Raw genomic sequence first — 21,976 nt, forward strand, 5'->3', positions numbered from 1 at the left:
AAAGGTGACAAAAGAGTGCTAGTTTCTCTGTGCATCCTGGGCCAGCCAGCACTCGCTGTGCTAGGAATGAAATAGCACACTTGAAACAAAGGGCCATTTTCTCCCTTCCTGCCCTGCCTGCAGAAAACCTACTCCATCCAGCACTTTTTCCCTAGGCTGCATTTCCTTCCCTTAGGCCCTGGGGATGGGCCACTCAGGAGGCAGATCTGTGAGCCACTCGTTCTAAAGGGTCCCACTGAGGCCACTGTAAGAACTCATCTGGTCATCCCCGAGGCAGCAGATCTCAATGTGCTATCAACAGTGAGGTCCTGCCTGTTTTTCTGGAAATCCAAATCCCATTCTTGACTTTATTTCTGTTGTGCCATTGTGACCCTGTGATTTATAATAGAAAAGATATATTTGGTTTTCCTTTTTCTGGTAGAGACCTCCTAAAACTCTTGGAATTTCTTGGGGAGAAGAGCAATAAAAGTGTCTCTTGCTATGTTAATGAGATAACTTTTTGGAGTGTCCCTAAGACAAACCCCTACTCCACCCTGACCCCATGATGGTGACAATGATTGGAGGTTGAATCTGTCACCTATGGCCAATTATTTCATCAGTCATGTCTATGTACTGACCCCTCATAGAAACCCAAAAGGATGGCTGGCGTTCAGGGAGCTTCTAGGTTGGTGAACACATGGGGATTCGGGAAAAGTGGTGCACCCAGAGAGGGCAGGGGGCTGGGCACTCCATCCCCCACAGCATGCCCTCTGCGTCTGGTCTGTCTGGCCACTCCACAGTTACATCCTTTTATGCTAAACTGATAATCTGCTAAGTAAAATGTTTCTCTGAGTTCTGTGAGGTGCTCTGACCAATTAATTGAATCCAAGGAATGGGGTGTCATTAGAACCTCCCCAGTCTATAGCCAGTCAGAAGCACAGGTGACAACCCCAGGCCTGCAGTCAGGGAGCAGTCCTGTAGGACTAAGCCTTTAACCTGTAGAATCGGATACTAGCTCCATGTAGCATTAGAATCGAGTTGAATTGTAAGACACTCAGCCAGTGCTGGCTTGTCAGTGTGGGAACCTCCCTACCCCCCACATCAGAACCGGTGTCAAAATCATAGCTATCAATGTGGGAAGAAGGAGGAATGAGAAATAAAGTACAACTTTATTATTCCCGTGCTACTTAATACATAGCAGCACCTATACTCCTGAGTTATTTTGCTGTGCATTATACGAAGAGAGTGGTGCATAGTAAAAGTGACTTCGGTTGTCTGTTTCAGGAGGACCCAGTTTAGGAGAATCTATGTGCACCTCAGCATCACACAGTCCCTTTCTACTGGACTAGGGCACAGCACGTGGGTGGACTGTGACTCTCTAGCCTATGCCAGCAGTCTGCACTCCAATGTCTCCTTGGCCAGAGTTTTCCAAGCTTTTAATAAATAAGGGAATCCTACCCTTTTATTATTTCTCCCTCCTCTGACCACACAAGTGGTGAAAGGCTTTTCTATTCACTTTTATTAATTAAGCAATAATTAATGCTTTCCATTTAAAAATTAATCAAAGACACATATGATGGCCAATCAATGCTTGTCATCTTTACCAGAGTGCCAGTGTAATCATTTTTATCCTTCCAGTGAAAAGCACATAAAATTGGCCTCTCAGTGAGTTTATTCAGTCTTATCACAGATTCACTGCTTTCTGGCAAAGCTTTTAGAAAACCAAAGTTAGCTCCAGGGCCTCCATTAGGCCTCCACCTCTACTTTTGACTGGAAGCTAAGTGAGGGGAGTGCAGGTTCGCTTTCCTCACAGGGAGAGGAGAGGTGACCCATCCATAGACCGTCAGGTGGCGAATGACAAAAGGCTTTCTTGGTCGGTGCACAGGGCTGGAAGCTATCAAGAGAAAGGGCAAGGGAGGAGTGTGGCTTCTGTTATGCACTTTTTACTACTTGCTCTACTTTCAAGTAGGCACGAACTTGTTTAGCCGTAGGTTCCCACTTGTCTGTCCTCTTTCTCACCCCCATTCTTTTTCCTCCTCCCTCCTACTGTCCTCATGGTAATAATGATGGTGGGACCAAAGAGGAGATGGAGGTAAACCTACCCTAGGGGTGAGTGAACTGGGCTGTCAGAGTGAGCTCAGGAGAATGACAATACTCACTGTCTGTTATTATTTTGGCCTAATGGTGATATATCACCAACCACATATGGGTTTTTAATCATCACCTTGACCTACTTGTGCCTTTCTGCCTGATGAATTCCCTCTTATGCTTCAAGACTGCCCAGTCAGGGCAGGTGCTCCTCTTCTGTGTCCAGAAGACACTGCTTTTAATTACTGGTTTATCTTTCTGGCCCTCCCACTCTACTCTGCAATTCATGAGAGTATCTCTGTTCCCAGTGCCTCAGTAAAATGCCTGAACATGACAGGTGTTCAGTGAACATTTTTTTTAAATGAATTAATAACAATATGTGTAAGTAAATGCCCTGGAAATGACAGTGTCTCTTCTGGTTGTCAATGTAGGCATGCGATTAATACAACAAAATAGGTACTGTCAAAAGTTTGATCCCAAGTGACAGACTAAACAGTGTCCCAAAGAGTCAAATCAGAGGTGGAGACAGGGTGATGGTAGGAACCAAATAGTGAATGTCAGATGCCAAGGGACAGGAGTTCACATAAAGGCAATCAGGAAGCTAGAATGGAAACCAGTAAGTTGTGCATTTTTTAGGGGTGGGGGGGGTCTATGTGTCCTTCCCCATCTTCAACCCTGTCCCTCAAAAGAAAGAGGACTGATATACTACCCCCTAAATCTGACAACTTCAGCTACATTGCTACTTCTCTGATGGTGGAGACCATGCCTTCCGTGTCCTTGATATTCCACAGTAACTTTGCCACATGCCTCGTAGAGAGATATGTGGACACTAAGCACCGACTGACTAGCCCACGAAGCACAATACATTCTGAGAAACAGGGCTGGAATGTGCATCATTTTTATACACTAAAGATTCTCAAAAATCTAGGCTTGTGCTTGTCACATGATTGGTCCTCAATAAACACGTGTTGAACAAGTAAATGACTTTTAAAAACACCATAGCAGGCCGTTGTCTCTATGGCCAACGCTGAGGAGTGTTTTCAATTAACCCGTATCCTGGTAGTTCATGGCTCATCAGCAAAACAAAAGTAGATAATAAACCTTAATCCACATGCGCTCATCACCCCACGAAGTTTATCAGATGGCTGACTGGTGGTGCTCAGAACACCTCCCACTTGGCTTCTTGGCTCATTTCTGAAGCAAAACAAGGCATCTCACTTTTCAAGATCTCGCTGTCCCTCAGAAGAAAGAGGACTGATATACTACCCACAAGCTACAGGAGCAAAGGGACAGCTCCTTTCCTCAGACTGGACTCTGCTCGTGGCATCTGACTTGAGAAGGGGAGCTCTGTGCCTGTTAGACAATGACTGCCATGTTTCAGATTTTAGGGTAAGACTCCCCCCTCTTAAGTCATGCATTTTTTATTCTTGAATGTTACACTTAAAAAACAATGACACGAAAACACGTTACTGCTAGTGAAATAAATTTCACATGAAGCAGTGTATGTGTTAAAAGCATCTACAATCCCAGAGAATGTGGGTTTTCATTTTACTTGTCCTGCTGTTATGCCCTATGACTTTATTCAGCTGGTTTTAATAATAATTTTTTTAAGTGGTGGGAATATCTTTCTGTGTGTACATTATGGAATGAGAGAGTCTTACAAGAAGAATTTAACACCAGAAAAAGCACATGTGTACAGATGGAAAAACATGATTAATTCCCATTCATATGTATTCCAGCCTGCTGATACATAGAACACCATATGCAGAACGGGATCCAAAGTGCAAAGGGTGGACATCTTTCTAATGGGCATCCTTTCTGCCCATTGCCATGGGTGATATGATTCTCTTTCTTTCCTAACATCCTTCACCTCCTTTTTCCCACACAATGATTTTTGGCATTTAGAAGTCATCTCTTGCCAGATTCTTGCCAATGCAAGTGTGCCACACCTCCCTCCCCTGTGCAGATGGGTTCTGGAGCCTGGGGTCACTGTCGGAAAGATGGGTGTCAGAGTATGGGGGTACAGATGGCAGCTATCAGCCACAAACCATTTTGTGATAGAGGAAATGCTCTACTACCAAAAGACAGAACTCAAACTTAGCAAATAGCTTTTATATTTGTACTGCGGCCATCATGAAGCAAGAAAGAAGAAAAGGAAAAAGAAAATGAAAATGGTCTTGTAAATAAGAACTGAAAGGAGGAGCTGGGACAGAGTTACATTTTTAACAGCTTGAGTTTGAGGGGACCTCGAAGCTCTGGAGATAAAGGACTGGAGCTTAGGACAGAAATCAAATCTGGCCTGAAGGGGTTACTAAGTTAAGATCTGTCCAGACAGAGAGGGCAGCTGTGGGGAAGGAAAAGGGCAGGAGACAGAGACCAAAATTATGGACAACACACATCTAAGAGGTGATACAAAGAAGAGTGTTCAAGTGAACGAGGCAGAAGAACTCATGAGAGGAAGAGAAAGTGGACAAGCTCCTTGAATGTCATACAAGCCATGGAGAGAATTTCAGGAAGCGAGAAAGTAAGTCATTTGCAATGCCAAAGGCTGCAAGACGTGCAGGTAAGGGCAGAGGCTTCTTTGCCTTCTCTTCTCTCCTTTCCTCCAAAAGCATAACCTATTCTTCACTTTCTTCACTTTCCATCTCACTCCAGTACCATTCTGATTAGAACTACCCCCGACCCCAAGAGATAGAAGACATATATTTCGCTCTTTTATTATTTATTTATTTGTCGCCTCTTTTGTTTTTAGAAATATGGCTATTTTATCACCTGTCTCTCTTCAAGACAAGCAGACAGAAGGAAAACATTTGTGGTGTATTTCCCACATGCTCTGCGCTAAGTGGAGTAAAATGGTAGTGAAAACATGAAAGCAGCAATGATTTAGGGAAGGTAGGAACAGACTTGTCAAGGCAAGAGCATGATTCAACTTGGCCTCCCATTCCAGTCCTTCCACACAGCACTGTGGGCAGCTCGCACTGACCTCCCTTTTCCTTCATTCCAGAATGAAGGAAAACCCAGTCTTGGTCACCCAGGTGTTGTGGAATCACACAGAATCTAAAAAGCTGCATGAACAGAAGGCATTGTTAGGGAATGTATGCCCTTCTGTCCTGCAGGCCTCATACCAACTGCGTGTCCTATATGAAGACTTCTCTGGGACATTGCAGCCTGTGGGCTTTCCCTCATCTGAAATGCTATAGTCGACATTGAAACATCAGCTATTTTTCTTTCTTATTTAATATATAGCCTTATGAATCTGACCTCCTGAGTGAAGCAATGACCTTGAGAAGAGGGACAGTATCTTTCACTTAAGATAATCCAAATCTGTTGCTACTGTTTCCCTCTGACAAAGGATTTGCTTAAGGAACACCTTCTTGATTTGGCCTTTGGCTAGAGTAATATTCTTGGAGCCCCCAAACCCTAAGGTGTTGTTTTATAATTGCCATTCAGCATTTCCAAGCACTTTGGAAAATGTGAAGTGAAGCAGCTCCTGCCTAGCATGTTACACAAGCAACATAGAATGAAGCAACAAGGAAAAAACTAGAGGGAAGGATGACCCAAACTCCTGGGGCTGACAACTTCTTAATCCAAAACTTCTAATAATTACCACAGAGGGATATTTATTTTGGGAGTCTTGCATGCACCTTCATTTCTTCCTCTACTGCTTGTTTTGTGACCCAGAAAATTTTACTACCCTTGCAAGAATAAAGGAGTGTCAGGTTTTCTTGCAGTAGGGATGCTATTCTTCATCAGGGGAAATGGAAACCAAATTAAAACTCTGTACTCCGATTTAAAAAAAATATCTTAAATGCAAGCCAACAAAAATTTCCCTGCCTGTAGTTGTAGTTGAACTGTTTTGTTGTTTTTTTTTTTATAGTGTGCAGAGCAAACTGCTGCAGTAGTTGCTGGCTGCAAAAAGCATGAGGGGATCCATAGACCCTGTCATACACTCAAGAATCAGAAGGGCTGGGCTTTCCTCTTCCTCCACTTCAGCAATATTTGTACTTAACACTCCAAGGAAATGAAAAGTCATATTATGCTCTCTGAAATCTTAGTTCTATAACTCACCTACTGTTATTGCAAAATATAGGCTGTCCACAATTCACATAACATTCATTTTCATAGGAGAAAAGATGCCTCTATTTGCATAACGTTTTATTGTTCAGTCTATGGAATTGAAAGCACTATATCCTTTAGTCCTTATACCTACTATGTAAGGTAAGTACTGTGGCTTAAATTTTACAAGGTGAGGAACAGAGACGTTGAGTCATTTGCCCAAAGTCATGGAGGAAGTCAGTGTCAAAGCCAGGACTTGAAGTAATTCTGCTGGCAAGCCCACACTTACTTAACCTCATAATATTGTCTCCATATCTGTGATATTAGGAACTTAATATTCATTATAATTCATAGCTATAGAAAGCTGTATTTTACTGTTTAGCTCATTATACAAATGAATAAGCTATCAATTATTGAATGCCTACCAGGGGGTAGATACTATGTTAGGTGACTTTTATACATTTTTACATGTAATCCTAATAAAGACTCTGAGAAAAAATTAGCATCTTAGGAAGCAAGGGAGGGAGTTTATCTTGAGGTAGGAAAGTGCTAAGGTGGCCAGGATCTCTTTCAGGGTGCTGCTGATGGTCAGTGGGGAGGAATCCTTTGGGGTGGGGCACAAAGTCTTGCCACTGAGAAGGCCTCAGATCCAGTTCTGGTCCTATAAGGGGTCTTTGAGAAGACTGAAAAAGTGAGGTCACCCAGCTGTAACTAAACTGTATTATATGATTCAGGGAGTGACATCAAGGGCTCCTGCTTAAGGCCATCAGACGATAGGAAGGAAGTTACACTGTTACTTGAGGGCTGGATGAATAATGCCAGTCACTTTAAATACCAGTCAATGCAGGGTTTAAAGGGCCCTCAAGTGCTGGGATATAGCGATATCGATGGATGAAGAGGACAAAAACAAAGACTGTGGACCTGAGTGACATGCCACCAGGCAGGGGAAATAATGCTTGAGCATACTATATGCCAAGCACTGTTTTAGGCACTAAAACTAAAGGAGGGAAGAAAATATCCCGACCTATAGGGAACTTACAGTCTAATGGGGAACAAATAAATATACCATTTATGGTCCTGTTTCACAGTGGCCCAAAGAAGCAAAAGTTCCATATGTAAAGCAGATATGGAAATGTATCAGGAGCATGTCATTTCACTGAAAGTCACTCTAGACATACTGTTGCTTTAACTCTGATTGAACCATGATTGAAACCATGTAGTCAGCTCCAAACTGCATGGTGTTCTCAATTATTTGAGTTCAGTTGTCACTGGCAGGAGGCCCTTTGAGGATTGCAAATCATTACCTATACCATGTTATTAAATGGGAAAAAAACACATTATAATAGAATGTGACTGTCAATTTTCAGGGGCAGTAAAGTCCCCTGAGAACTGAACTGCATCATAAGAGGACAGAGATGACACAGGAAGAGAGGAAGAAGTACAGGTGATATGTGAGTTCTTTTCCCAACTTACATGGTAATGAGACAATTTTTATCCAAAATAACATTAGTAGCATTTGCAGACAACTATCCAAATGACAAGCCACTGCCGAAATTATAAAGTACATTGATGTTTAATACTAATAATATGACAATATGGGGGGAATGGGCTTTTATTTGAGGCTGAGTCTTTCTGGGCCATAAAATACATCAAGAATTACAACTTCCTTCATTGGGGAGCTGCAGACACAGAGTCTGTTCCTCCTGGTTTCAAATATCTTTGTATCTGATCTAAACATTTACCCTGAAATTAATAGCAATTCCAAGCCTACATTAATCAAAAGAATATGTATAAAAGATAGAAAGGGGGTGGAAAATGCAATGAACATCTATGCGAGGAAATACAGCTTGGGAATCATTCAATTGTTCATATGGGAACACACAGACAGTAGTATTTTTGAGGAAAGTGGGAAGAGTTGAGTATCCTGAGACCTTGGTTTTGTGTGTGTGTGTGTATGTGTGTGTGTGTGTGTGTGTGTGTGTGTGTGTGTGTGTGTGTGTGTGTGTGTGTATGTTTAGATAAGATTCTGCATCTGGGATACAACTTAAATCTACAATTTTATATTTTCTCCCTTAAAAAAATAAATTGAACTATTAAAATAGCAACCCTTTATGGGAATTTTTCTTTTTTTGCTGGCATGGCCAGGCTGAGACATTAACACTTACAAAAACTGTGGGAAAACACATTAAAAGGGATTCTGGAAAAAAAAAAAAAAAGACATCCGTGGGTCTGTGCAACTCTCTCAGACAGCTTTATAGACAGGGATTAGAGATGTGGGCCTCCATCCTGTGATAAACTGAGGTCGGCTGCCATGATGAGGACTTGGTTACACATCAGTGCCTCATTTTTAATGCCCACGGAGAGAGAGCAGGCACATAGCACCTGACTGAATGAGGGGCCACTGCTCTGAAATCACCCCTGACTTTGATCAGAAGGCAGAGCCAGGGGTGGGACAAATATATTTGATCTGAAGAGTTAAATTGTCCCCCAGCCAGCTTTTAGGAATGACCTTACTATGCTGTTTCCCCAGCCACAGAGAAACATCAGTTAATCCCTTGTGTATATCAGGTAATGGCTGCAGGAGTACTTCCCTGTGAAGTGAAAAATGAAGCTGGGCAACCAGTCTCATAAAACTCCCCACACCACAAGGAATCAGAGGATATCACCAAAGCCAGCTTTAATCAAGCTTGATTGCAATAAACATAAAAACATACACAGCTGCGGCACAATGTCTTATTAATCACCACCAGTGTTCCAGAGGTAGGTGTTAATTGTCTCCTGTGCCTCTCTGGATAGGTCTGGTACCCAGTTTTACTGCTAACTTAACACAGATTAGACGTGAGGAAGAACAAAAGGATCAGGAAAATTTCTAGGCAACACATCTCTTATAAAAATGACATGGCCATTGTGGGAAGAAGATAATGCTTTGCAGAATTCTAATTTTGACCCTCTTCTGAAAAAAGAATCCAATTTTAATAATCTTTGCCCAATGAAATGATCATCTTCTCTGTGCTGCAGGCTGTACACATGCCTGAATTTGATTAGATGGTGTCTTGAGAAAGGATTCGTTCTGCTTTTATCCCTGAGTGCGTAAGTCTGGGTGACTGTGTCAAATCATTATTATTCTGCCTGACATTATATTTTTTTGCCCAGCAACACCGTGCTGCACGTTGTGACAATGACCTTACCTTCTAAACACCTTTCAAGTAAAAAGTCTGGTTCACCCAGGCTCATTATAACTAGATATGCTGACTGTTATCCCTCAATCTAAAGAGAAATAGTTCAGCTGTCCAAAAGGAAGACTAGGAATAGATGTTAGAGAAACCAGAAATTGGAGAAAATGCCCAGGATCAAGCAACTATATCAAAAAGAGAATCTACTTTGGGGTCCGCCGACTTCCCTTCTTTCGCTCTTTACCCTCCTACCTGTTTCCTTATTTCTTTAGTCCCTTCCCCAAACTCTTAATAACCTCAAAATTTCTGCTTCTTTCCACTTGATCCTACATACAGGAAGGAATCTAGTATTGATAATGGGATCAGATGGCCAGGACTCAAACGCAGGCTCCTTCACTAACCAGCCTGCAGCTCTGAACAAGTCACATTCCTGCTTCAGGTAGGATGGTATTTCAGGCTATTTTGGAACAAAAAAATAAATAAAATCCAAAAAGCCAGCAACTATCACCCCTCCCCTAGCCATTGGAGCATGTGTGTCCTAGAAGAATCCTAGGAAGGCAGTGTGATTCCAGAGAAGGGAATGGCTGCCGCAGGTGTGTGGCATATTGTATTTTTCTAAAGGACTGAAGCAATATCTCCATTTCATGTGCTCTTCTGATCGTATTTTGACACTCCTCCCCCTGAGAGGTGGGGTCTGTGTTTCCTCCCTCCAAATCAGGGTGTACACCAACTTCTGCTCGGCCCACAGAGCAGAGTGGAGTCATTCGATGCTGTGTGACTTCCAAGGCTGAGTTACAGAGAGGACCCAGTTCCCACCTGGCTCTCTCTTTTGCGGTTCTCACACAGGAAACCTAGCCGCCATGTTGTTAGGAGGCTGAGATCACAGGGAGAGGCCACAGGTTGGTGTTCTGGCTGACAGCTCCAAAGTCAGATTCATCCACCAAACATGTGAGGGAGAGAAACTTCAATGACTCGGGTCCCCAGCCTGCAGGGCACTCCAGCTGAAGCCGGGTGCAGGCAGCTTCTGACGGAGCCCTGCCCAAATCACAGGCTCTGGGGTAAAAGAGATATGGCCATTGTTTTAAGGTTTGGGATGACTTGTTATAAAGGTAGAGAAAATGGTGCTTCCTCTGTCTATGCTAAAATTTTGCCAAAGAAGAAGGCAGAGGCACACCCAGAAAATGACCAGCCTACTGGTTGAGCACTGGGATTCTGATAAAGCAGAAGCTGCTTAGTGACTTGCTTCTCTTACTCCTGTCAAGGCTCATTCTAGTAGGGGATAGTTGGGAGTTGGCCAGGCTTCAGATCAAGACAATGTTTACATAGTCTTACATATGTTATAGAAACGTAAAAAATCCTGCTTTTCCTCTGGACCTATACAAACATCAGCTAGTACATTTCGTACAACTATAGTTCTTGGATGAGAAAACCTTCCATTAGTGACTTGGTGAAGGGGGGAGCCTAGTAAACATAATGTCTTTCATGTAATTGTAGATTAATGATACCAAAATAAAAAAAAAAATGAAAACCTTCCATTACTTTTTTCTCTCTTTGCCCTGCCACCTCACTCCACCCTACCCCTGTCAGGCCTTCGGCACCATGTTTCCAACAGCATTTGCTCACTTCCTGTCTGTGTCACGTTTTGATGATTCTTGCAATATTTCAAACTTTTCTATTACTATTACATTTGTTATAGTGACCTATGATCAGTGATCTTTAATGTCACTATTCTAATTGTCTTGGGGCACCAGGAACTGCACCCATATAGGTTGGCAAATTTAAGCTATAAATGCTGTATGTGTTTGCTTCACAAATTGGCCATTTTCTCCTCTCTCCTCCTCTCCTTACGTCTCCCTATTCCATGAGACACAACAATATTGAAATTAAACCAAAACCCTACAATGGCCTCTAAGTGTTCAAGTGAAAGAAGAGTCACATGCCTCTCACTTTTAATCAAAAGCTAGAAATGATTGAGTGCTTAGTGAGGAAGACCTGTTGAAAGCCGAGACAGGCTGAAAGCTGAGGCTTTTGTGCCAAAAAATTATCCAAGTTGTGAATGCAAAGGAAAAGTTCTTAAAGGAAATTACAAATGCTACTCCAGTGAACACACAAATGACAAGAAACAGCCCTACTGCTGATACGGAGAAAGCTTCAGGGAGTCTGGACTGGCGACCACGTCAGCCACAGTGCTCCCTTAGGCCAGAGCTGACCCAGAGCAAGGCCCAAACTCCGCAGTTGTGTGAAGGTTGAGTGAGGGCCGTGAAGAAGCTGCAGAGGAGAAGTCTGAAGCTAGCAGAGGTTGGTTCTGAGGTTTAAGAAAGTAAGTCATTTCCATAACAGAAAAGTGCAGGTGCAGCAGCCAGTTCTGATGTAGAGGCTGCTGGTTACCCAGAAGATCTAGCTTAGATCACTAATGAAAGTGGCTACATTAAACAGCAGATTTTCAGTGCAGATGAAACAGCCTTCTATTGGAAGAAGATGCCATCGAGGACTTTCATAGCTAGGGAGGAGGAGCCAATGCCTGGCTTCAAAGCTTCAAAGGACAGGCTGACTTTCTTGTTAGAGGCTAATGTAGCTGGTGACTTTAATTTGAAGCCAGTGCTCACCTACCATTCTGAAAATCCTAGGGCCCTCAAGAATTATGTGACATGGACTCTGCCTGTGCTCTGTAAGTGGAACAACAAAGCCTAGATGACAGTGCATCTATTAATAACACGGTTTACTATTTTAAGCCCACTGTTGAGAGCTAGTGCTCAGAAAAAAAAATGATTCTTTTCAAAATATTACTGCTCACTGACAAAGCACCTGGTCATGCAAGAGCTCTGATGGAGATGGACAATGAGATGAACATTTTCATGCCTGCTGACACAACATCCATTCTTCAGTCAACTTTCAAGTGTTATTATTTAAGAAATACACTTCATAAGGTTATAGCTGCCATAAAGAGTCCGCTGATAAATATGGGAAAGATAAACTGAACACCCTCTGGAAAGGATTCACCCTTCTAGATGCCATTAAGAAACATTTGTGATTCATGGGAAGAGGTTAAAATATCATCATTCACAGGAGTTTGGAAGAAGTTGATTCTAACCCTCATGGATGACACTGAGGGCTCAAGACTTCAGTGGAGGAAGTAACTGCAGATGTGGTGGAAATAGCAAGAGAACTAGAATTACAAGTGGAACCTGAAGGTGTGGCTGAACTGTTGCAATCTCATGATAAAACTTCAGCAGATGAGGAGTTGCTTCTTATGGATGAGGCAAGAAAGTTGTTTCTTGAGATAGTCTACTTTTGGTGAAGATGCTATGAAGATTGTTGAAATGACAACAAAGGATTTAGAATATTACATAAACTTAGTCGGTAACAGAGTGGCAGGTTTTGAGAGGACTGAATCCAATTTTAAAAGAAGTTCTACTGTGGATAAAATGCTATAAACAGCATTGCATGCTATGGAGAAGTCATTTGTGAAAGAAAAAGTCAATTGATGTGGCAAGCTTCATTCTTGTCTTATTTTAAGAAATTGCCACAGCCACCTCAGCCTTCAGCAGCTACCACCCTGATCAGTTGGCACTCAACAACATCGAGGCAGACCTTCTGCCAGGAAAAAGATTGCAACTTGCTGAATGTTCAGACGATAGCTAGCATTTTTTAGGAATAAAGCATTTTTTAAACCAAGCATGTACATTGTTTTCTTTTAGACGATCTTTTGCAAGCTTAATCATCTATAACATAGTGTAAACATAACTTTTATATGTACTGGGAAACCAAAAATTTACTTGACTCATACTTTATTATAATATTTGCTTATTGCAGTGGTCTGGAACTGAACCCACAATATCTCCTAGGTATGTTTTCCTCTGACAGTAAGTCTAAGATGCAAAAAATAGCTTTTGGACAAATGTCCAGTCACACCTGACATTGTATAGAAGAACTGGCATTAGAGCTGAAAGCTTACCTACAGTGGCCTTGTGCACTGGCCATCAATGACTGTCAAATCACAAACTGAAAAGAAACGGTAAAATTATTTGGAAAGGATGCTTTTGTATTCTATATGGAATATAGAACAATATGTTTTATTTTCCCTTAAATTTCTAATTCAGGCTTATGTTTTATCTATGCTCTCTTAAGTGTTCAGAATGGCATTTTTCCCCAGTGAGTATAGGAAAAGAGACTCACTAAGTTTCAACACACATAGTGGAAAACTGATCATAATTAAAAACTTGAGTCCTAATTCTGCTCTTTCACTAGTTTTTTTTTTTTAGTGATTTTCTGGGTACCTCAGTTTCCACTTTTACCAATTAAAGTATGAATCTGTCCTACCTGCTTCCGAGGTTTTGGTTTGTTTATTTTATTAAATAAGTATAAATGGACTTTAGAAAGTGTAATGTTCTATATACATCAAGGTAATGCATCTGAGGATAAAATTAACCAGCTCTGTGAAATTTTGGTTTTCTCGGTTCAGAGCCTTATACATTCAACAAGTTATCTACTGAGGGCCTACAGTATGTCAGGCAGACTGCTAAGTACTTACCTACAAAAGGGTTTCATCCCTCCCATCTTCACACTAACTGACCTTCCCACTAACTGACATGATACACCTCTTAGAATTAAATCATTGCTAGAAGTGTTTAACTTCAAATGACATTTGTTAAGCATACCCTATGGCTACTGGTTTCACTTCCAGTATTTCCTTTAATTCTAATAATAACTGCATTATACACATGTCATTATTACTGTTTTACAGATGAGAAAACTTAAGATAAAAGTTGTTAAGTTGCTTGTCCAAAGGCACACAGCTAGTAGGAGGGCCAACCTGGGATTCAAACTCAGGCCTTACTCTAAACAAGCTGCTCCTTACATCTTAACATGCTCCCATTCCTGAGTATTTTCTCCTGGTAGAGAAGAAATGGGGTGGGTGATCTTACCTTCTAACAGATTTTTTTTCCATCATACCCGTTAATTGTGGTACAGTAATGGGAAACTTTTAGGAAGGTCTTTCTTCTTAAACATCCTTTCTAAAGCTTTTGTATTCAGCCTGTATGCTTATATTTTCCAAGGTCATGAACTTTGCATTTCCTTTATTAACCGACTTTATTTTTAGAGCACTTTTAGGTTTACAGTAAACTGCACAGAAATTATGGAGTTCCACATGCCCCTCCTCCAACTCTACATTTTGTACATTATTATTTTTTATTTCTATAACTTAATGAGCAGGCTTTTCATAAATTTCTGTTGTACATTTTACTGTTATTTTATCTAATTGGAATGACCATGCCCAGCACACTAGAACTGGGTGTGGACTCAGATCTGTGAGCTTGCCCTGTGGACACACTTGTAAAGCCACCTGGAATATGTGGAGGTCAACAGTTAGTATTTGCACCCTACTCAGCAGGGACAGCTTCTGGAGGACGGGGCTCTCAGGGCAACACTGTGTCTCTCATCATTGGTCAGAGCTGTGTGATAGAAAAATGCATGAACAATGAATGGTAAAGGAGAAGATATCAACAATTTATGATGCAGGGTCTGTGTTAGACCTCGAATTCCAGGTGAAGCACGAGGGACTCTAAATACAGTTATTACTCTGACATTTGTTCAACATTTCTAGGATTTTTTACATTAAAATTTCAAAAATGAAGTATTTCTAGGATTTGCTCTTTGACACTAGATCATTTGGGAAGGGTTTTTGGTGATTTGTAATTTTTTCCCCTTTCAGAGGACCTGTCATTAGAACATGGGGAAATAGAGAGTCCCTCCCTCATGCTCTTTGTGTTTTTTTGGCCCACTTGGCACTAAATAAAGACTCTGAGTGACCTGACTTAGAGAAATCTACTAGCTGTAGGAGTGAGAAACAGTCCACAGAGGATAAGCTGCTCTCTGAGGAGCCAGTCCTCTGACAAGGATCGGGTAAGGCCTGTGGTGCTCCATCTGTGGTCCACTAGCCTTGGGGACTTTTGCTCACAGTTTTCAGAAGTAATGGGGCCTTGGGAGGAATCAGCCTTCTAGAAAAGGAGCAGTGAAGTGTGGAAACCAGGGTGCTTGCTCATTTGGGCAGCTGTGGGCTGGCCAGGTGTCTCACTGCAGGTTTTTCTGTCTTTATAGCCTGTTTCCAATATGTTTTCACAGGTGCCAGTGTAGGAGGGGGGTGCCTTCCAGGGAGGTTTGACTATGTCCCCCGAGAGCTGAGCACAGAGTCTCCCATAGAAAAACTGCGGTCAAGGAAATCACCCATGACTGGAGGAATGTTCACACCAACTCCTCAGCTTCCTTCATTCAGTTGTCACTACTGGTTTAGGGCCTAGATCAAAGTGTTGACCACAAACCGTCAGCCCTGGCACTGACTAGGAACTTGCTGGAAATACAGAATCTCAGGATCTGCCCTAGAACTACCGAATCAGAATATGCATTCTACCAAGACACAGGGTTCATATGAACCTTGCAGTTTGAGAAGCCCAGATGTATAGAACTCACAAATTCTTCCCTTCTGATATACAGCATAGTTTGCTTTCTTACTTTAATAAGCTGTACCAGATACCTGCATACTAGAGGAAATTATACAGCAATATAGTATAATGAAGCTTTGCTCCTAAATGAATTATATATTAGCTTTTACATATTGCCCATCAAATCACGGGAGAAACAGAGTACTTTCGGGAGTCCTTAGATGGATGGATGTACAAAACTGTATTATAAAAGTGGTATGGGGATGGCAGAAGGGACTGACAGTAAAATTACTTTGTAAATATTAGCACTATGTTAAGTAACTCACATAAATCATCTCATTTTCACAACTAACTGCAACTGCACTGTAGGAACTATTACTATCCTCGTTTCACAGATGAGAAACTGATGCAAAGAGCTTGAAATTACCTGCCCAAGGTGACACAGGTATGAGCAGCTGCATGACAATTTAAACCCAATAGTTTCTGGCTTCAGAGCCCTACCCTTCACAACTACAGTTCACTATTCCTCACAGGGAGATAGACTTTTTACGAAGGTTATTATAAGCACAAAATATCACAAGCACAAAATGATATGATAAATGCTACTGGATTTAAAGAAATAGGTTTCACTGATTTTAAAATCACAGCTCAAAGAAACCAACCAAATGTGAATGACGCCTAGAGGCCTCCCTGCTGCCAAACTACAGTCTGTTCTTCTGACTTGTCTGTTATGTTCCTTAAACTTACTTCAAACTGTCGGTACATCCAGAGACCCTCTGAGGGCTTTTCTCTGTGAACCAAGCTGTTCCTGAGACTCACTTGGTTGTCTTTTCTCCACCCTCCTTAGAAATTAAGTGTAATAGATAAAATATGACATATAGTAGGTGGTTAATAAAAGCCAGTGCTTATTTTATTTATTTTGTCTACTTACTTTAGTTATTATTGCTCAAATATGGATCCAGGTTTCTGTTTTTCTCAGAACTTCAAATTTACCCATTACCCATGCCAAAAGAAATGTATTTGGAAGTTCCTTGTCACTGTTTAGGCACTCTAGAAACATTTACATTTTAAATGATGAGTGAATAAATGAAAGAATGAAGGTATTAATTTAGCTTCACTTAAGAAATCACAGCTGAAACTCTCCCAGGTTGCCTTGGAAGTAAATGCTTGAACTTCCAGTATCACTTATCCTAAGTGACTAAAAATTTTAAATGGCACAGTCATGTCCAGGATTGGGCCACTTATTACTGTTCTCCTCTGCTTTGACAGTCTCCACACTGGTCTACGGAGTAAGCACTCCACAAGAGGTATCTGCTCCTGCCTCCAGCACCATGCATACTGATTAATTCGGCTGGCATTTGTCCAGGCATTCATGTGGCTGAGGTATCCTGGGCCTCTGGTTAAGCGGAGTTGTCCCTCTGATGTTTCTGACTTGGCAATGGAGATTTAGCAACCAGAGTCATTACTACAGCACCCTGCAATTTAATCTTTGCTGGAAAGTGATGAAAACAGACCTCGCTTGTATGAGAACTCTTACGTTTAGTGAAAGCAACATGAGAAGTTGCTAAGTTTGTGCTTAGAAACAAGCACATGTTTGAAACCTGAACTTTTCTTTTTCTTAAGCTTTCCTGACTTGAAAGCTTATAACACAGATACAAGATGATTTAAGCAGTTCCTATTACTTTCCTAATTCAGTTTTTAAAATCTGCCTTTGCTTGAACAGAAAATAGAAAGCAAACAAACCTCACCCCTTTCCCTGTCCTTTCCAGAATAATCCAGATACTTAGTCAATCCTTCCCTTCCCTGGGGGTGTGACTGTAGAGTATTACTTTATCGACTCATAATCAAGACTTTCTGATGGGAAAACCAGTCATCAGGGAAAAATGGCTTGGGGGCCCCACAGGCAAAGAGAGAGTACATATTCTTATTGTGGCAAGTGCAGTAACTAGGCATGAAGGGACCTCCCAGAAGAAAATGTTCTAGAAATATTAAGTCCTTTTACATGAACTTTATGCCCTTTTTGAGGACGCCAATATTTTCCCCCTCCATAATGTGCAATGAAAATGTGAGTGGTGGTTTGAACTGCTCTAAGATTGGAGGGGTATATATGAGCAAGTGACATTGTGTGTGGGTGGGGACTGACAATGGAAATTTGGTGGTGAACACAGAATGTGGGCAGAAGGAAAAAAGCACATGTGAAACATTGCTGAAAGGAAGTGTCACAGGAAAAGCTTATGAGGCAGCATTCAACAGGCTGGTCAGAGCAGCATCAAAAGTGCTGTGCATTCGCTCGTTAAAAAAAAAAATCTTACAAGCCAAAGATTTTAAATGCTCAAAGACCCACTGATGAAAAACCATGACTCTTTTAAACGAACTAAACATTCCTGGAATTCAGTCACATCCTATTAGCCAAGAGAAGATTCTAGTTCAGTACTAGGGACTGGATTTTTTCTACATCTGGTTCCACTCAGAGAAACGACCACCTCTGCACCCATTATTCTTCTGATGTATCTAGTTTAAAATAAGAGGTGATTTCCTTATTGGTGTCCGGAGGTATGATTTGATGGGAGTTTGGTAATACATATAAAAGGATTTCCATTATACAGTTAAAGCCAATAGGGTCTAATCTAGATTTCTTAATGAAAAAGTTTTTTTTTTTTTAACCAGTGAGTGTTTTGTATAGTACAGGTTTTGTGCTCATTAATTCACTACCTAGCAAATCTTTATATTATCAAGAGCTACTCTTGGAGTAGCACAAGTTTTTAAAATTCCTTTAAAATGGATGTTTTAAGTTCTCCATTTGAAATACCTGAAACAGGCTTTAATACTGCTGTGGAGCAGACTAGAAAGAAAAGCGGTATCCTACCACTGCGACTGATTTCAGCTAATTGAAAATCTACGGTGTTGGAATTGCAGCAAAACTGGTTAATGTGTGACAGCAAATCTGTTTTTCTCCTGACGGATTTACTAATTCATGTCATGTTTCATCATATCCAGTCTGTAGACACACATGTAAGCCATCTACTCGTCACCTTGTTTGTGGTGGGTGTGACTGGAGGTGTCTGTTGATTATCTAGGACATTTGTAGGGAATGAAACCTTCATTCAGAAAAGAATACATCATAAGAGGGAATAGCTTTAAGAGATGGAACTAGGATATTTATATTTTTATTCAGTTGACTTAATCTATTATTATTACAAAAAAAAAAAAAAGATGACTACAAGGATTTCTCTTCTAACACTCAGAGCCAGAGCATACCAGGAATGTACATGACTGAGGTTAATGGTGCATGTTACTAGATGACATAAAGAAAGAAAGAAAAACATCTTAATTTCTATGTTTCTTAATGTTTCTTACCCCTTGTTTTCAAGGAAATGATTTCACACTGAAAATTGTTAAGAGGAAATAAAAGAGCCTCTGAAGATGAAGCTATTTTCATTACTGAATTTTCACTTTTAATGATGAGCCCAGAGTCTGTGCTGTGATATCTATATATCAAGATGTAGATACTTTATGTGAGGGAAGGAGCTGGGGAGACATTGATGGGGGACAAGCATGTGCCAGGCACCTGTCCATACTTCATAGGCATAACCTCATTTAATCTGCCCCAAAAACCTAGGAAGGAAGTACTATCATGGAGTTATAAGAGGCTAGACTCAGAGGAATGGACTACCTTGGGGCATATAAGTTCTGCCAGAGCCAATGTTAAAGCCCAGCTAGAAGGCCACCAATGGTGCTGTTCTGGCAAAAATCCCTGCATGGATTGATATCCTGTTGGGTGTCATATAAGGCATTTTCACAGAAATCCAGACAACTATGTGAAGTTTGGACTTCTACAGTTGTCCAGCGCATACATAAACAGAATCTAAGGGAAGAAAGTAGAGGCTTTGAAATCAAGTGAGGTTGAGCCTTCTGCAAAGCCAAGGGTCATGGCTGGCTGAAAAGAGGGCTGGGAACCTGGAACGCTAAAAGACAGGCAGTCAGGGAACGATGGGGTTTCTCCAAAGGACAGGATTTGCTCTCACTTTTGAGGAAAGTTACATGCAATACTTGCCAGACCCTCCAAGACAAAGTCCTCACAGTCCTCCTCTGTGGTCCTTCATTGCAAGGAGTGTCACTGTGACAGATCTGTCTCTAAGCTAGGTCCAAGGAACAAGGAATGCATCAGGCAAAGAGCCCTAGATCTGGAGTTACTGTCCCCAGGACACAGATGTTGTTAAGGGACAAAGACCTCTAAGGATGTTTCTAATTATTAGAACCTATACTTCTGAGAAAATAGGAGGTTATCTATGATGGGGCATTCTGTGATTTTAAAGTTATATCCTTAGTTCTCCACTCCAGGTCTTGTTTGCATAGCCAAACTGGTTAAAGATAATTGTTTTCAAAAGATTAGGAAAATTTTTGTCTCTACACTAGCATTACTTGGAATGAGCTCTTCTAGCTACTTACTCTAGGCCTCCTACTTATCCGGAGGCAGAGAGACTATCCTCCAGACTTATTAGTGCAGTCAGGTTACCCACACTGAGATGACCTATACTTGGGACATATGCCAGCATGAATGATCAACTGCAACTAGACATTGCCTAGTGACTATGAATCATGGAAATTTACCTGGCTTGCTTCCTGCAGGCCATCTGACCTTGCCCTTGTATACACCAGAAATGAGTAATTTTAAAATAAAAATTCTGGGGAGCATATTCCTTTAGAATGATTTATAATATTGTGAACTCCAGGAATCATATCTTAGGTACTATTGAAACCTAGGAAACCATTTTGTTCATTCTCTGGCTCTTAACCCCTTCCATGATTTAAACATGATGTTGGGGGAATGAAATTGTGGGGCATTGTGCTTCCCCAGCTAGAAAGACACTGTCAATTTGATCAGACTGCAATATTCACTTGGCAGAACATCATGTTAAAGACATGCTCTTAGATTTGTGAGCTATACTATTTGTATACCATCTTTAGCTCCAGAAATAAGAAGAAATAGTAATAAAATAGCTAATCCTGTGAGATTCAAAAAGACAAATTATATTTGCTGGAACATATGCAAAGCAGCAAAGTATTTACCAATTTCAAGTGAAGCACCCTCCTTTGTAACAAAAAGAGGAATTTCTCTTTGAAGACCAAAATCTTCATTTTTCATTGAACCTTACCTTTTTCTTTAAAATGTGAGGAACATATATTTGACTGATTCATTTACTTTAACCAGACAATTTCCCCATTTTGGTATCTGCATACACTACTCTGACCTCCATTTTAAGAGACATTAACAGAAGCAGCTGACAAATTCCACCATGTGGTCTTTTCCTCCTTTCTAATTCCCACTGTAGCTGCGTCTGCAGAGGGGACAGTCCCTAGAGGGGAGAGGAGTCAAACTTTCTGTTACCTGGACCCAAGCCTCCTTTTTACACTCCTACTGTTTGTCTAAGTGGAACCAAATGAGACAAAGCCCGGTCTGTCCATCAAAGGGTAAACAATCTAGAACTGGCCTCAAAATAAGAAACAAAAACTGATGGAGAAATATAAAAGAAAGGCCAAGTCTCTGTAACAGCAGACTGGGTGGTCAGTCCAATAAATCCATGCAGACAAATGGCCAGCGGACCTGGAGGCTGGGGCAGCAGAGTTGGGAGGAGGATTGGTGGGTAGGGAGGATAGGTCTGAGTTAACTAGACCACTGTAGCTATTTTACTATAGGTCAATTCAGTCCCAGTGTTGAACCGGTAAAACTGTACGTATATACACAGTTGAAGCTGCATCTGAATAGTTAGAAGTGAGAGTTTAAGGAATTATCCAGATAATGTGAGAAAGGAAGCAGCTAGGGGCCCGAATTATGTAGTATGGCTCTCTCCCCAGTTTGAATTCACTAGATAGCAGCTCCCATTTCATTTGGTCTGAGCCAACAGCAAGCCAACTTAATGCAAAGCAATTTCCCACAAAGAGAGAATAAATTTGTTGCATTAAATAATTTGTTCTCTTTAGTTGACAACCTGGAGTTGGATGAGATAAAAATCTAGAAAATCTACAAGTAACTGAATCACATTTTGAAATGTTGCTTTCTTTTGTTTACATGAGCTAAATGTATATCTCTTCTTTAGTAGCCAGAGGCACAAGAACTAAATACAAAATTCCTTGGGGAAAAATGTTGCTACAGGGCTGTTGTGTTCCTTGGCTCCTTTCCCTCCCTTTATTCTCAGGAAGAAAAGACACTGAAGGGAATGCATTAAAATCCTTCTGAGA

At 41.1% G+C, this 21,976-nt stretch overlaps 1 protein-coding gene and 1 long non-coding RNA gene across 3 annotated transcripts in view; both read right to left on the reverse strand.

Annotated features, from left to right (window-relative positions):
* The window catches only part of MAML2 (mastermind like transcriptional coactivator 2), a 344,724-nt gene that overhangs the window by 172,302 nt on the left and 150,446 nt on the right, over nucleotides 1-21,976 (reverse strand). The window lies entirely within an intron of this gene.
* On the reverse strand, nucleotides 5,922-21,472 carry LOC130680370 (uncharacterized). The gene is made up of 2 exons (XR_008993361.1): nucleotides 10,826-21,472; nucleotides 5,922-10,726 (listed from the first exon to the last, which is right to left on the reverse strand). It is a non-coding gene; the product is annotated as an uncharacterized LOC130680370 (long non-coding RNA).

The sequence above is a fragment of the Manis pentadactyla genome, chromosome 13 (genome assembly GCF_030020395.1).
Source record: "Manis pentadactyla isolate mManPen7 chromosome 13, mManPen7.hap1, whole genome shotgun sequence".
In the NCBI taxonomy this organism is placed as follows: Eukaryota; Metazoa; Chordata; class Mammalia; order Pholidota; family Manidae; genus Manis; species Manis pentadactyla.